The sequence below is a fragment of the Pyxicephalus adspersus genome, chromosome 3, assembly GCF_032062135.1.
Source record: "Pyxicephalus adspersus chromosome 3, UCB_Pads_2.0, whole genome shotgun sequence".
Taxonomy (NCBI): Eukaryota; Metazoa; Chordata; class Amphibia; order Anura; family Pyxicephalidae; genus Pyxicephalus; species Pyxicephalus adspersus.
Genome location: NC_092860.1, coordinates 150,488,544 through 150,501,455, shown reverse-complemented (window position 1 = coordinate 150,501,455; position 12,912 = coordinate 150,488,544). Strand labels below are relative to the sequence as shown.

Below are 12,912 nucleotides of genomic sequence, written 5' to 3'. Positions count from 1 at the left end.
TTTAAAAACTAGGACATTTGTGATCGATACATTGACCTATCATCGAAATGTCTGTTCTTTGGTCAATCACTGCACCTGATCCCTTCCTCCTTCACTTACGTTCTAAATCAACATGGCTGGAAGGACTAAAAAAATAAAAATAAATAAAAGCACCAGACAATTGGTGTTTATAGCACATAGCAAAGAAACTCCCACTTAGCTATTGTTAAACAGGATTTATATAGTGCCAACATATTTTGCAGAGCTGTACATTACATAGGGGTTGGAAATGACAAACAGATACAGAAAGTGACACAGGAGGAGAGGACCCTGCTCAGAAGAGCTTGCAATCTAGGAGAGTTAGTTTGTGGTTATTAGTAAACACTGCTGGCAGAATTTATAGCAAACATCAAATGTTTACTTTGATGGGAGCATGGCAGTAACCAGATAAATGATTAATATTATGGAGATGTCTATCTTGAACTTAGTCTTGCACTCATCACTTAGTGTATGGCAGGATGATGTGAACAAACAGACAATTAAAGGAAGACCACTGGGATCTATAGATGATTTTAAAAATGTTCTGGTGGAGGAACCTCCAGGTCCATGTATTTCCTTAGTAGTAATTTCACTTTATTATTACACAGTATTTATATAGCACCATTATATTACGCAGCGCTGTACAAAGTAGTACAAACTACGAAGTAGTGAAGCTTACTTTAGGTCAGATTCACTACTTTAAAAACAGACACAAAAGAGTGAAGATCGGTCCCAGAACTCCAACTTAATTAAATTTCAGGGAAATTCTTCCCAAACAATGTAACATGCCTTGTGCCTTGTGCATTACACTCCAAAAAGGTGAACGTTGGTCCCAAAAATCCAATGTCAGGCAAACTCTTCCTGCACTTCTGACACCACAAAGTGAATCCACTCACCTTCTCCCACCCTTTTTGTAAATTTTTCTTATTAATATTATTAGATATGATGCAAATATAATGAAATAGTATGGGTATTGTTATACATTTTACTTAATCCATGGGAATATAAAGGAAAAACATTGCCCAAGGCCAAATAATAATATTACAATTCCCTTCTTATTGGTATTGTCATTATTAGAAAATTGCTGCCTTGTTTTTACATCCCCTTTGTAAATCGATAGAAAACCTCTTGTCTTTCACAAAGCAATCTTGCACATTTCATCGTGTTCACACGTGTGGTCGAGAAACATTTAATGAGCAGGACCGGGGAGCTGCACAACATCACCTCTAATCAATATTTTCTTAAGCTGTAGAATAAGAACTTATAGGTCGTCCAACCAATTAGAGGTATTTTCAGAGGTTTAGGCGCATCCTGGGGATTCCTCAGACTGATGTTTCAGAGTTTTAATTGTTTGTCACTTATAGAATACCACAAACTATGCTTGAATGATCCCCCATGGTTTACAAATCCAGGACAAGACTGCAGAGATGATCAGCTTTTGTCTGCAAGTCCACTTATTCCTAAGATTGTCCAAGATCAATTCATAAACTACAGAGCAATGTGAAAGATGCAGCAATACAAAACAAGCAAGCCTTTCTAAAGGCTGTTGTAGTGAAAACTGATAGATGGGGACTGGTTGTTAGAAATGAATTCCATTCATGCAGCTGCGCACTCCATTCTGTGTCATTAGAGGGCACTATGGCCTTTTTATGTAGGACTGTGACAGCTAGAAGTTAATATTATCAATCAGGGTTGATAGTTTGAAAAACAGCATCTGCACAAAGTCTGCAAAAACCAAAAAAAAAAAAAAAACACCCCAGGGCCCTGCGTGCTTGCATCACCTTTTAGGTGTATTCAACTTATATGACATCAGTGTAAGAGAAGAGAGGTAAACACAAGGTATCAACTATAAGGTTGTGCTGTTTAAAGATATTTCACTGGACTTCTTCTGTAGGTCCTGACCATATGCCCTGCTGATGCTCTTCCTGTATCTACTGGCAATTCTCACCTGATAAAATGACAGCCAGAGTTGCTGTGTAAATACAGGAGCTACTACAGATGATGCTGTCAAAAAAAGATCTTCTGACACATTGTACTTAAACAAATTCATACAAGGTAACATTGTTACTTTTGTATTTGTTTCATTCAACTGCATGAAACAAGAAAGTTCTGCCTTCTTCTCCCCCTTACCTCTCATTTTCCTGCTTTTTTTTATTTATCCCAAAATATTCAAACTTTTTTCCTTTTTCTTTCCTTTGTTCGCTTTTATATTTAATTTTAGTTTCAAATGATAAAATACATACTTGTAAAAATGTAATAAGATTTTTTTTTTAATGTAACCTTTTTTTTTTACATATTTACAGTAAAACAAAGCTTTTTATAGGACTTTTCAAAGTAGTTTCTTTTTGTTTTCTTTTTAGTTTTGCTAGATATTACTTTTTAACTATGAGAAGCATAAACATTTGGCATGCAATATTCAAAACAAATCCTTGTATGACCTAAGAAAAACACATACACAGTAATAGGTATTATTTTGTTATCTTAAAGCAGAACTAAACCTGGTATAATCACCTGTCCCCGTTTCCCTGCAGGGAATCTTCTTTCTTATCTTCCTGTAAAGAATCTTCCGCCATCTTGACCATTTGGGCCAGGATGACGTAACGTTCATTTATTCCTGGGACACTAATTGGAAGGCTTTTTGATAGATACCCAGAGTAATCAGGCAGGTGAAGAGATTGTTGCAGAAGGGACATCGCCTAACTTTTTCTGTAAGAATGTCCCGTTGGACCTTGGATTTTTAAAAGTGGAACTTAGTTCCGCTTTAATTAATGACAAAGTTTCTACTAAATAAACAAACCCAAGGAACCTGAGAAAAAAATGTAGTCTGCCATTCCCATTTTTGCCCCCAAAATTTGATTATATGCTCAGCTGACTATCCTGACATCGGCCCTGTTGTGCCAATCGTTTTTGGGACACCAAACCAGAACAAGTATCATAAAATCCCAAAGCCAGAAAACCAGTTTTTTAAAAGTTTAGTGAGGACAGACTACAACATCTCTCTTTTTACTTTAAAAGTCTGTGCTTGCCATACAAAAAATTGGATGTTTGATGTCGATTCAATAAAAATACAATTCCAACTAGATCAAAGAAAAGCAGCTGGGCGGAAGAGACATCCAGTGAAGTGTGGTGTAAAATAATGATCTTGTTCACATAAAACATTTCTTGGTGCGGCTGCCGTGCGAGGGTCGGGCGCTGCGATGTGTCCGCACACCATTCAGAAGGGTGATAAAAAGGCCATTACCCATTTAGTAGGAAGCTCTTTAACCTCAGTGGTGGGGTGATGGTGTGGTGTTACCCTGCTGGTTTCATGATTGAATGGAGACAGAGGTAGCGAAAAGACATCAGAGTGTTTTCACACATCCAATAACAGAGACGGCTACAACTCTGCACACAAGAGTACACCATACCCAGGAAAGTCGACATAACCCACACAATAAATGTATTAACTGCCTCAAACGATCTAATGTTGGGGTTCCCAGGGAACAAATTAAATACTTGCTGAAGCACCTTGATATGGTGGTATGCTTTACACATGGTACACCCAGGTTTACAAATATATGTAGCTGCCCCTTGCTCCTGTATATCCTGGAATCTTCTGGCGGTCATACTGTAGACCTTCCAGTTATAATTCCAAAAAAAAAACAAAAAAAAATCCAGCAGGAATATTGGAAACCTCCTAAAATGGGTGTGAAGACCCAGGAAACTCAGCACAGGGAACTCATGCATCAATAGCTGCAGCACGTCAGCTAGATCCCATCTCATTTGCTGGTTGGAGGATATCCAGCATTATTATTATACAGTATTTATATAGCACCGACATATTATGCAGTGCTGTACAAGGTCCATAGTCATTATCACTAACTGTCCCTTAAAGTATCCCACAATTTAATGTTCTTTCCATAGTCATATGTCTGGTAATACAGTCTAAGGTCAATTTTGGGGGAAAGCCAATTAACCTAATTGCATGTTTTTAGATTTGTGGGAGGAAAACAAGAGTACAAGGAGGAAACCCATGCAAACACGGGGAGAACATGAAAACTCCATGCAGATAGTTCCCGACCGAGATTTGAACCTGGACCCTAATGCTTCAAAAGCCATTGAGCCACCATGCTCATTCAGTCCTGGACCAGATCTCAGTTCTTTAAAACATGGAGGTTCAGCACCACATGTGAACATAATTTCAGGTCATTTTCATGAAAATGAAACCTGGCTGCAACCTGTCCATGTTGTTGTTCGTAAGTAAACATTATGGGAATTTACAGGTACATATAATAAAAAATGTCAGCTTCAGATCTATTATATTATAGACCACTGTGTGATATTTCTCCTGAGGAAGCAGTATGTGAAATGCGTCATTTTGTACTGGAAGTATGAACAACCTGTAATATGCCATACGATTTGGAAATAATATGTTACCTGGACATGTACAACATGTTGTTTTAGGGACATGTATTAATAAAGCTGTAGTTCCTATAATATGTACCTGTAAAGTCTAATTAAAATATAATTGTTAATTAAAATATAATATAATAAGTTAAAATATAATTGTAAAACATAGGGATGTGACCTGTAATAGGCTGCGTACACACGTTCAATAATTGTCGTTGGATAGGATCTTTAACAATCCTTTCCAAAAGACTGCTGTACATACAGCGCCATTCTACTCTATGTTCTCTCTTGCCTTCACTTGCATTACAATCTTATGTCGTTTGTGGATACTCCAGGATAGATCCATGAACGACATGGGAAGAGCGCAGTACATCAGATTCTCATCCGATACCAGCCCTGAAGCGATAATTGGACAAGAATCATCTGACGTGTGTACATTGCCTTATATATGGATCTTTATCTATGTTTTAGCAATTAAATTCATGTACTAAAAAATAAACAAAAAAAGATCCAAATCTCTCTTTTGCCTTGAAGTAACTGGCACAACAATGCCCATTATGCTAGTTGGTAGGCTAATGTGATTATCTGAATGGCACCCAAGGCACTTCCCTTATAGTGCGCCACAACGGACTACCATATAGTGCATCTACTTAGTACTCTGTGTTAGTTATTATAATGCGTACACCTTTTTGGTGCATTAGACAGCCAATTTAAATGACTGCACACGTAATAATTATGTGCGTGTTAAATGAGGTGTAAAGATGTAAGTAGAAATATATGATAAAGAAACCCTAAAGCACAATGGGTTAGTAATTGCTTTGCGGATGAGCTTTTTCTACATGAAAACTGGATTCTGAAAAAAAAAAAAAAGGATTTTTTCCATTGCAACATGATGGCTATGGCCAGACAACAACCCTTAAAACACTTCCAATTTTTCCTCCTTTAAGTGCCCTTTTTATGCTTTCATGTTGGCATCTAACACATATGTACAAACATCTCTGGATGGACATCAGTCTCAAGGAATCCCAAAAATATGGAGAATGATTACTGATCCATGAATAAATATTCAGCCATAAAAAAGGTGCTTTGTTGGCGGGAATACAATAACTCATGCTGACAGGTACTTGCACACCGCCGTGTAATTGTAAACGCCCTGTCTCCATAGAATGGGGTAATGGTACACCTGCTGTATGACTGAAGACATGTTATTAATCTGGGTCAATGAGTTTACGCAAAGAACTAACAGAGTTGTATTACCATAATGTAAACATGTCAAGCATGTAATGCGGGTGGAGGTGGCAAGGCGTAGATAATGGCAATGTATGTTAAATGATGCTATGCAATGTAAACAGCCTCATACAGGTAAACTGTTTACTTTCTGTGATTAAAACTTGTCAGGAGTTTAAAGTGGAATAAGGATATAAATAAACTTGTTGGTTGGGCTGAACTTTTTCCATCAAAACGCAAGAATGAACAGCGTGCAGATTATGCCACATACCTACATCCTTCTGTGTGCCCTTCAGAGATGATGGGTACAGGATATAGCCATCTCTGCATGCCCTGCAGTTGCTATCTCCACTGCAAACACATCCAAGGCCAACACGATCATCTTCATCCATTGGGTGGCCATGTATAGGACTTATATGGTCTCTGGCACTGTTGACAATACAGTTGGGCAGTACATTGCATGGTTCATGCACCGTGCAGTTTAGGCAAAGAACAAAAAGGCTGAAGGAGCAGGGAGAAGGGTTTTGTGCACAAAGAATTTCTGGCAAAAACGTCTGGTGACTGTTCCAACGACTTTAGTATGCAGAATGATCCAGCACAGGAAGAAGTAGCAATGGGAAAAGCCATAGTAGGCAACCCAGGAATCAATAATAAACAGCCGCTTATACCTGCCCATGGGTTCCCTACCCCAGATCTTTTGATATTAGTGAGAGGATGAACCTGCAGGCTGTGTTTTTTCAGCCTATATATCTGTATATGAAAATGTCTGTGTTCTCTACAGTGAGGATTACCATTCTGGCATTCTTCGCTGTAACCTATAAATATATTTCCCACACATACTCCCAGCCATATTGGTTGAGAAAGGGAAGCATATTGACACGCACTTTGCATGTGTGTGAGCTCTTCATGAATAATGTCACAGAGCCAAGCAAGATTCAGTCTAGATTATGTAATCTCAGCAGTATGAAGATGAATATGTAAAAAGAGGAAAGGATATGGGGCAGAGAGATGCAGAGGGGGGTCATTGTCCGTGTTGCTGGGCACAAGAACAAAAGCTTGCCTATTAGGGAGATCCACAATAGGGCAGATTGCACTGGACTGGGGCAACAGACATCAGACTCACCTAACAGGGGTGCATGGCTTTTCCCAGGTCATTATATGTCCGCTTCAGCTATTGGATTTGTGGACCACCTACTACTCAAACTAGCCAAACACAGAAATATGAATTTGAATACATTTTTACCCAAGATTAGTTGGGCAACAAATTCTAAATAGATTGATGACTGCAAAAAAAAATTGTTTGAGAAGCAATTCCACATTTGTTAACAGAGGAGGTGAATATCAAGCATATAATGCTCACATGCGAGCCCCTATAATTGAAAGATCTGAAATCCAGTGAGGTGGGCTCTTACTTCTGTAGCTTCCAATACGCAATGAGAGAAGCTCACAGTGTTCAGGGAAATTAGAGTATGCAATTTCAGAACAGGAGAGGAGCCAGTATAATTAGTTTCAAAAACATGCAGTTAGGTAATTTGGCTTTCCCCCAAATTGACATTTGACTGTATTAACAGACATATGGCGATGGTAGGGACATTAGATTTTAAGCTCCTTTGAGGGACAGTTAGTGACAGGACTATAGACTTTGTGAAGCGCTGTGTAATACGTCAGTGCTATATATATATATATATATATATACACACATATATACACACACACACACACACACACACTAGGTAATAACTTGTATTTATATAGTGCCAACATAATAGGTAGTGCTTTACAAGGTCGATAGTCATGTCACTAGCTGTCCCTCAAAAGAACTCAAAATCTAATGTCCCTATCGTAGTCATATACCATTCCCAGAGTCTTGGGGGGAAGCCAATAATAACCTAACTCACTATTTTTTGGGATGTGGGGGATACCCATGCAAGGGAGAACATTATGCAAATAATACCCTGACTGGGATTTAAATCTGGGACCTAACACTACAAAGACTAGAGTGCTAACCTGCCTTCATATGACAAATCATATGACATAAAACCCTATAATCTGCTGATCATTATAGGCAACAAGAAACAGACAACTCATATTTACCTTTTTCCTATACTTCCTGGGCTAAGCTACTTCCGACTTGCCCCGTGAAGGCCATTAATATTTCAATGGCAGCTTATTAAGAGATTGACAGCTAATGATGATGAGTGAAAAACACCCTCTTGTGATTTAATAGATTATTGGACCTGCCCCCTATTCCAGCTATGCTATCAATGCTAGGAATTCTAACTAGGAAGGTTCCTTGCTGTGACCTTTCTTCAGCTGACCCACATGAGGGACCTTTTGAAGTTGTGCTTGGAAGGAAACCTTTTATGAACTGATCAGATTAAAAGCTACATGACATTAGATAAGGGCCATTTACCCTTATGTGTAAAGCTGCAAAAAAAAAAAAAAAAATTCTAGTACATCTGTAATGGTCAATGGTATTCCATGAAGGACAAAATGTGCTGGGTGCCAAATTCCTGGTTTGTCCCAGGCAGCTAGACCCATAAATGAGCCCGAGCCTACTAAACATATTGCCAGGATGAAAGTGTAAGTAGCTGTAGAGGAACATAATAATAACAAGTTTGTATGACTGTAGGGAGGATACCACAGAAAGGTTAACATGATACCATGTTCTTTGTAGATCTCTGAAAAATATCATTGATCTACAGATGGAACATAATAGAAAAAATGGGCCTAATATATTATTGTTCTCCCAGACTGGAGAAGATAGGATATCATAGGAGAGCCTGTGTGATTCAGCAAACCTAGAATGGATCTGGGCCAGGATTGAAAACATTTCCAGCTAATAGCAAATTATATTTAGGAAATCCATTCCAGGTTTGCTGGATCACCAAGGTTCTCCCATGATTGTCTATCTTCCCCAGTCTTGGTGAGCTTTAACCTCCCTAGCGGTAACCCCGAGAGAGACTCGGGGTAGAAAAAAGTTGCTACAAGTGGTAACCCCGAGTCACTCTCGGGGTTGGAACACATAGGGAAGGTTAATAAATAGAGCGCTTACCTAATCCGTCCAGCGCCACCGTCTTCTATCTTCTTTCTTCTTCTGCATCCGATGAGTCACCGGGGGAGTTCCCGGTGACGTCGGTGCGTGTGTACGTCCCATTGTATTGCATTCAATACAAAATAACTGTATTGCATGCAATACATTGGATTTTTATGTGTAAAAGCGGTACATTGTTTTCAAGAACATTTATTTTACAGTATGTATAATACTATGAGTATAATATGTATTTTTTTTTAATTAAATGTTTTTTTTTAATATAAAGATTTTTTAATTTATTCAATTTATTGTTTTTAAATGATGTTGTGTTTCAAACTTTATTATACTCATACTATTTATATTACACTGTAAAATAAATTTTCATGAAAAACAATGTACCGCTTTTAGACATATAAAACCGGAGAGAAATGTACCGCTAGGGAGGTTAATAAATCAATCATAAACAATGGCCCTGATTTATCAAAGGTCTCCAAGTCTGGAGAGAATACACTTTCATCAGTGAAGCTGGGATGGATCTGGTCCAGGATTCAAAATATTTGCTAGCAAAAGACTTTGAAGAATTCCATTCCAGGTTTGCTGGATCACCCAGCTCCACTGATGAAAGTGTATTCTCTCCAGCCTTGGAGAACTTTAATAAATTAGGACCGATGTGTGTGTGATGGAATAAACAGAGTGCAAGCTCTTTTGGTAAAGCTACAAATGTATGCATGTCTGTTTAATAGCATGGATGTTAGATTGTAAGCTCTTCTGCAACAGAGACTGATGTAGCTAGCTTAGTAAAGCTCAATGGAGCATGTAACAGCTACCTAAAAATATAATAGTATACTAATCTTAAGTAGAATATATATATTTAATATTATTACAGGACATATTACGCTGCGCTTCACAAAGTTTGTAGTCTTGTCACTGGCTGTCACTCAAAGGAGCTCACAATCTAATGTCCCACCATAGTCATATATAAGTCTAAGGTCTATCCCCAAATTGTCTAAGGTCAATTTGGGGAAAGCCAAATAACCCACATGTATGTTTTTTTGGAATGTGGAAGGAAACCCATGCAAACCCAGGAGAGAACATGCAAACTCCATCCAGATAGTGTCCTGGCCGAGATTCAAACCTGGGACCAAGCACTGCAAAGACCAGAGTGTTAACCACTGAGCCACCATGCCATATATCATACGCATAATGATAAAAATTATATTATATATAATAAAGTTGACTATAGTGGGCTCAGTGGAGCCACCTCTGGTGTAAGAGAACCAGTAATGGAACCAGCTCCTCCTCCTCTGTGAAGTGCTGCAGAAATTTGCACAGCTACATACAAATAAAATACAGTTATAACAATTGAATACTATACTAGCTTCTCTTCAATATATTACCATTTGTATTTCATAAACCATAACATGTCTGTATAAATGGAGCACTTCTGGCTGAGGTGTTGACAGATACTCTACCAAACAATATAAGAAGCGGGATTCGGCCAAATTCGAACAACGTCTTCACCTTCTGCCCTCGTTAAAACGCATCTCCGCCGATTTTTAATTAGGGTAGAACAAGGCGTTCTTGTTCTCAAAAAAAAACCAGCTTCGATTCTGCCTCAAATCAATTAGTATGTTGTCAGTTGCACCAATTTAATATACTTTTCACATCTAGCTTTCCGCGAGATGTTCATAGAATTTACACATTAATATAAATATTTATGCACAATATGTTCCTCATAAACATTTCAAAAACCTAATGAAAACGGGGAAGCCAGAATGAGTGTGACGCAGATCTCACATGTGAGAACACTGGGCGAATCAATTCCTTCAGATTGGAGGATTCTTCTGCAATGTAGTAAGTGTTGCCTTATTATAGACTTAAAAGCAAAAAAGAAATAATAGCGGTATACTGAAAAATAAAAGTAGGATTATCCTGAAGAATGATCCCAGAACCTGCCCTCACCTATTCAAAGTATTCTATAGAACTTCCGCTCCATGACTCCAGTTCTGCTCACCTTAAAGTCTCACCCTTTTACAACAGGGGTGTCAAACTCTGGCCCGTGGGCCAAATCTGGCCTTTTTTTTTGGCCCCCAAAGGAATCCTAAATATGAATTGCAGCTGGCCCGCCACTGCATTGACATAGCCCTGCTACTACAATTCCCGGCATCACTTGCGCCTATAGACCAGCAGCCTCTCTGTCTATCCCTGGCACAGCATTCGACTGTTTTATAATTGCAAATAATACCGGGAACTGTAGTGGCGGCATCACTCGTGTCTATAGCATTGGACTGTTTTATAGACGCAGGGAATTGTAGTAGCGGTGCTTTTTCAATGAAGAGGGAGTTCCAGCCACTTAAAAAAATTATTCCCCGCATTGGACTGTTTTCTTGACGCATGAAATTGTAGTAGCGATGCTATTACAGTTTCAAGTTTGGCCCGCGACCTAGTTTTTAATTTTGGCCCACTGTGAATTTGAGTTTGACACCCCTGTATTACAACAAAGGTTTCCTTTCTGAAACTCCCTAGAATGTAGGGAACCAACTCGCAGTATATGGCTGAAAGTTTCTGGACAAGTGATCATCACATCCATCCCATTCCATGCACCTGATTACAAAGGTAAATCCCTTTTTGTGGCTATAGAAGCCTCTACTAATCTGGAGGCGTTTCCCTTAAAGTTTTGGAGTGTATATGTGAAAATTTGTGACCATTTGTAAGGTCAGGTACGAATGTTGAATGAGAAGAAGATCTGGCTTAAAAATCATATGTGAACACTTTGAAGTTTCTTTAGTGCAATAAAGGACAAAAAAAAAAAAACAGGCCAAATGCCTAAAGATAATCTAGGAGAAATTCATAATTCATTCATTTTTTATATATTTCATTTTTTGCAATAATTCCAGATGACTGTGAACAGGTAGGAAAAATATGAAATTGAACTAAATTATATATAATGAAGAGAACCAAAAGAAGAAAGAGAAAAAAATTTTATTTTGGCAAATAAGATTTGTGTTGAGTAATTGTAACACAATAATAAAATACTTACAAAACATATATACATGATAGGTCCAGAGCCCATTTACTACAACATGGGATAGGAGACCTTATTCTATACATAAGCTGCCTTATAATATACAAAGGATAATGTCTCAAACCCCACGCGTTTCGCCAATGGGCTTCTTCAGGGGTGTATGGAGAACATTATAACAGTGAATTTGGTTTGGGGTGGTGACACAATATCAGATAGGAAGAAAAGCCTTTTATCCTTTATTTTGTCGGTTTTGTATCAGCATCAAAATTGCAAAATTTACTACTACGTTTATTTGGGAATAATCGTGTCTTGTCTTGAATGGTACCAACCTTGGACTCCCCTGCTTCATGCAACAACTCTGCTCGGGAATCTCATTCACTCTCACCTTGTGACTAGACATGAAGTTATAATACCGCAGTTGGGTCACTGGGGGATTTTCACCTCTGCAACACGACCCAGCAGTTCCACTCAGCTTCTGGCAGCTGGCCAATTGGCTGTCCAATTGTCTGAACACAGCCTTATAGAATGTTGCCTTCTTATTGCAACAGACAAAGTCAAGGGTCCCGATCTCACAGTCAGATTTTTTTAAATGGTTTAGGGTTTCTACACGATTGCTGTTAAATTGTGACACGTCAGGAATGTATCCATGCAGATGTTTAAAGTTACTAAAAGGTCCACTTTAAGAGCTTTCAAACAAAATCAATAGAACACTTCTTTACAAAAAGAGCCTAACGGCAACACAGAGCTCATGTTGCTGTGTGACACGCATGTATTCATGACACAGTCCGGCAGAGTGGAGAACACAAAAGGAGATGGACCGTGAACATAATACAGTTACATGCTGGTGGATGACACAGCCATGCTGGCTATGAGATCGATATCTGACGGCGCGCTGACAAATGTCACTTTATGCAACTTCAGAAGAAAATTGGGATATAAAATGGGAGGGTTTCCAAGTGTTATCGGGCAATGTGTCATACGAGTCTCCATCCTCAATAGGATGAAAAAAATGAAAAAATAAAACAAGTATTTACAGATCCCATTCAATTGTCAAAGAGGAAACAGACTATATGGGACAATTTATATGTCCTTGTGCCAGCAAAGTGGTATTTCCAAATACCTTGTTTTTATTATTTATTCAATCTGAAATAAAAACTTTTATATGTAATCAAAAACTGTAACGGGTGTACATTTTAAAGTTATTTTTTTACAAAAAGAT

At 38.3% G+C, this 12,912-nt stretch overlaps 1 protein-coding gene across 1 annotated transcript in view; it reads right to left on the bottom strand.

The window, feature by feature from the left end:
* The window catches only part of SFXN5 (sideroflexin 5), a 141,214-nt gene that overhangs the window by 93,254 nt on the left and 35,048 nt on the right, over positions 1-12,912 (bottom strand). The gene's annotated exons all lie outside the window — the stretch shown is intronic.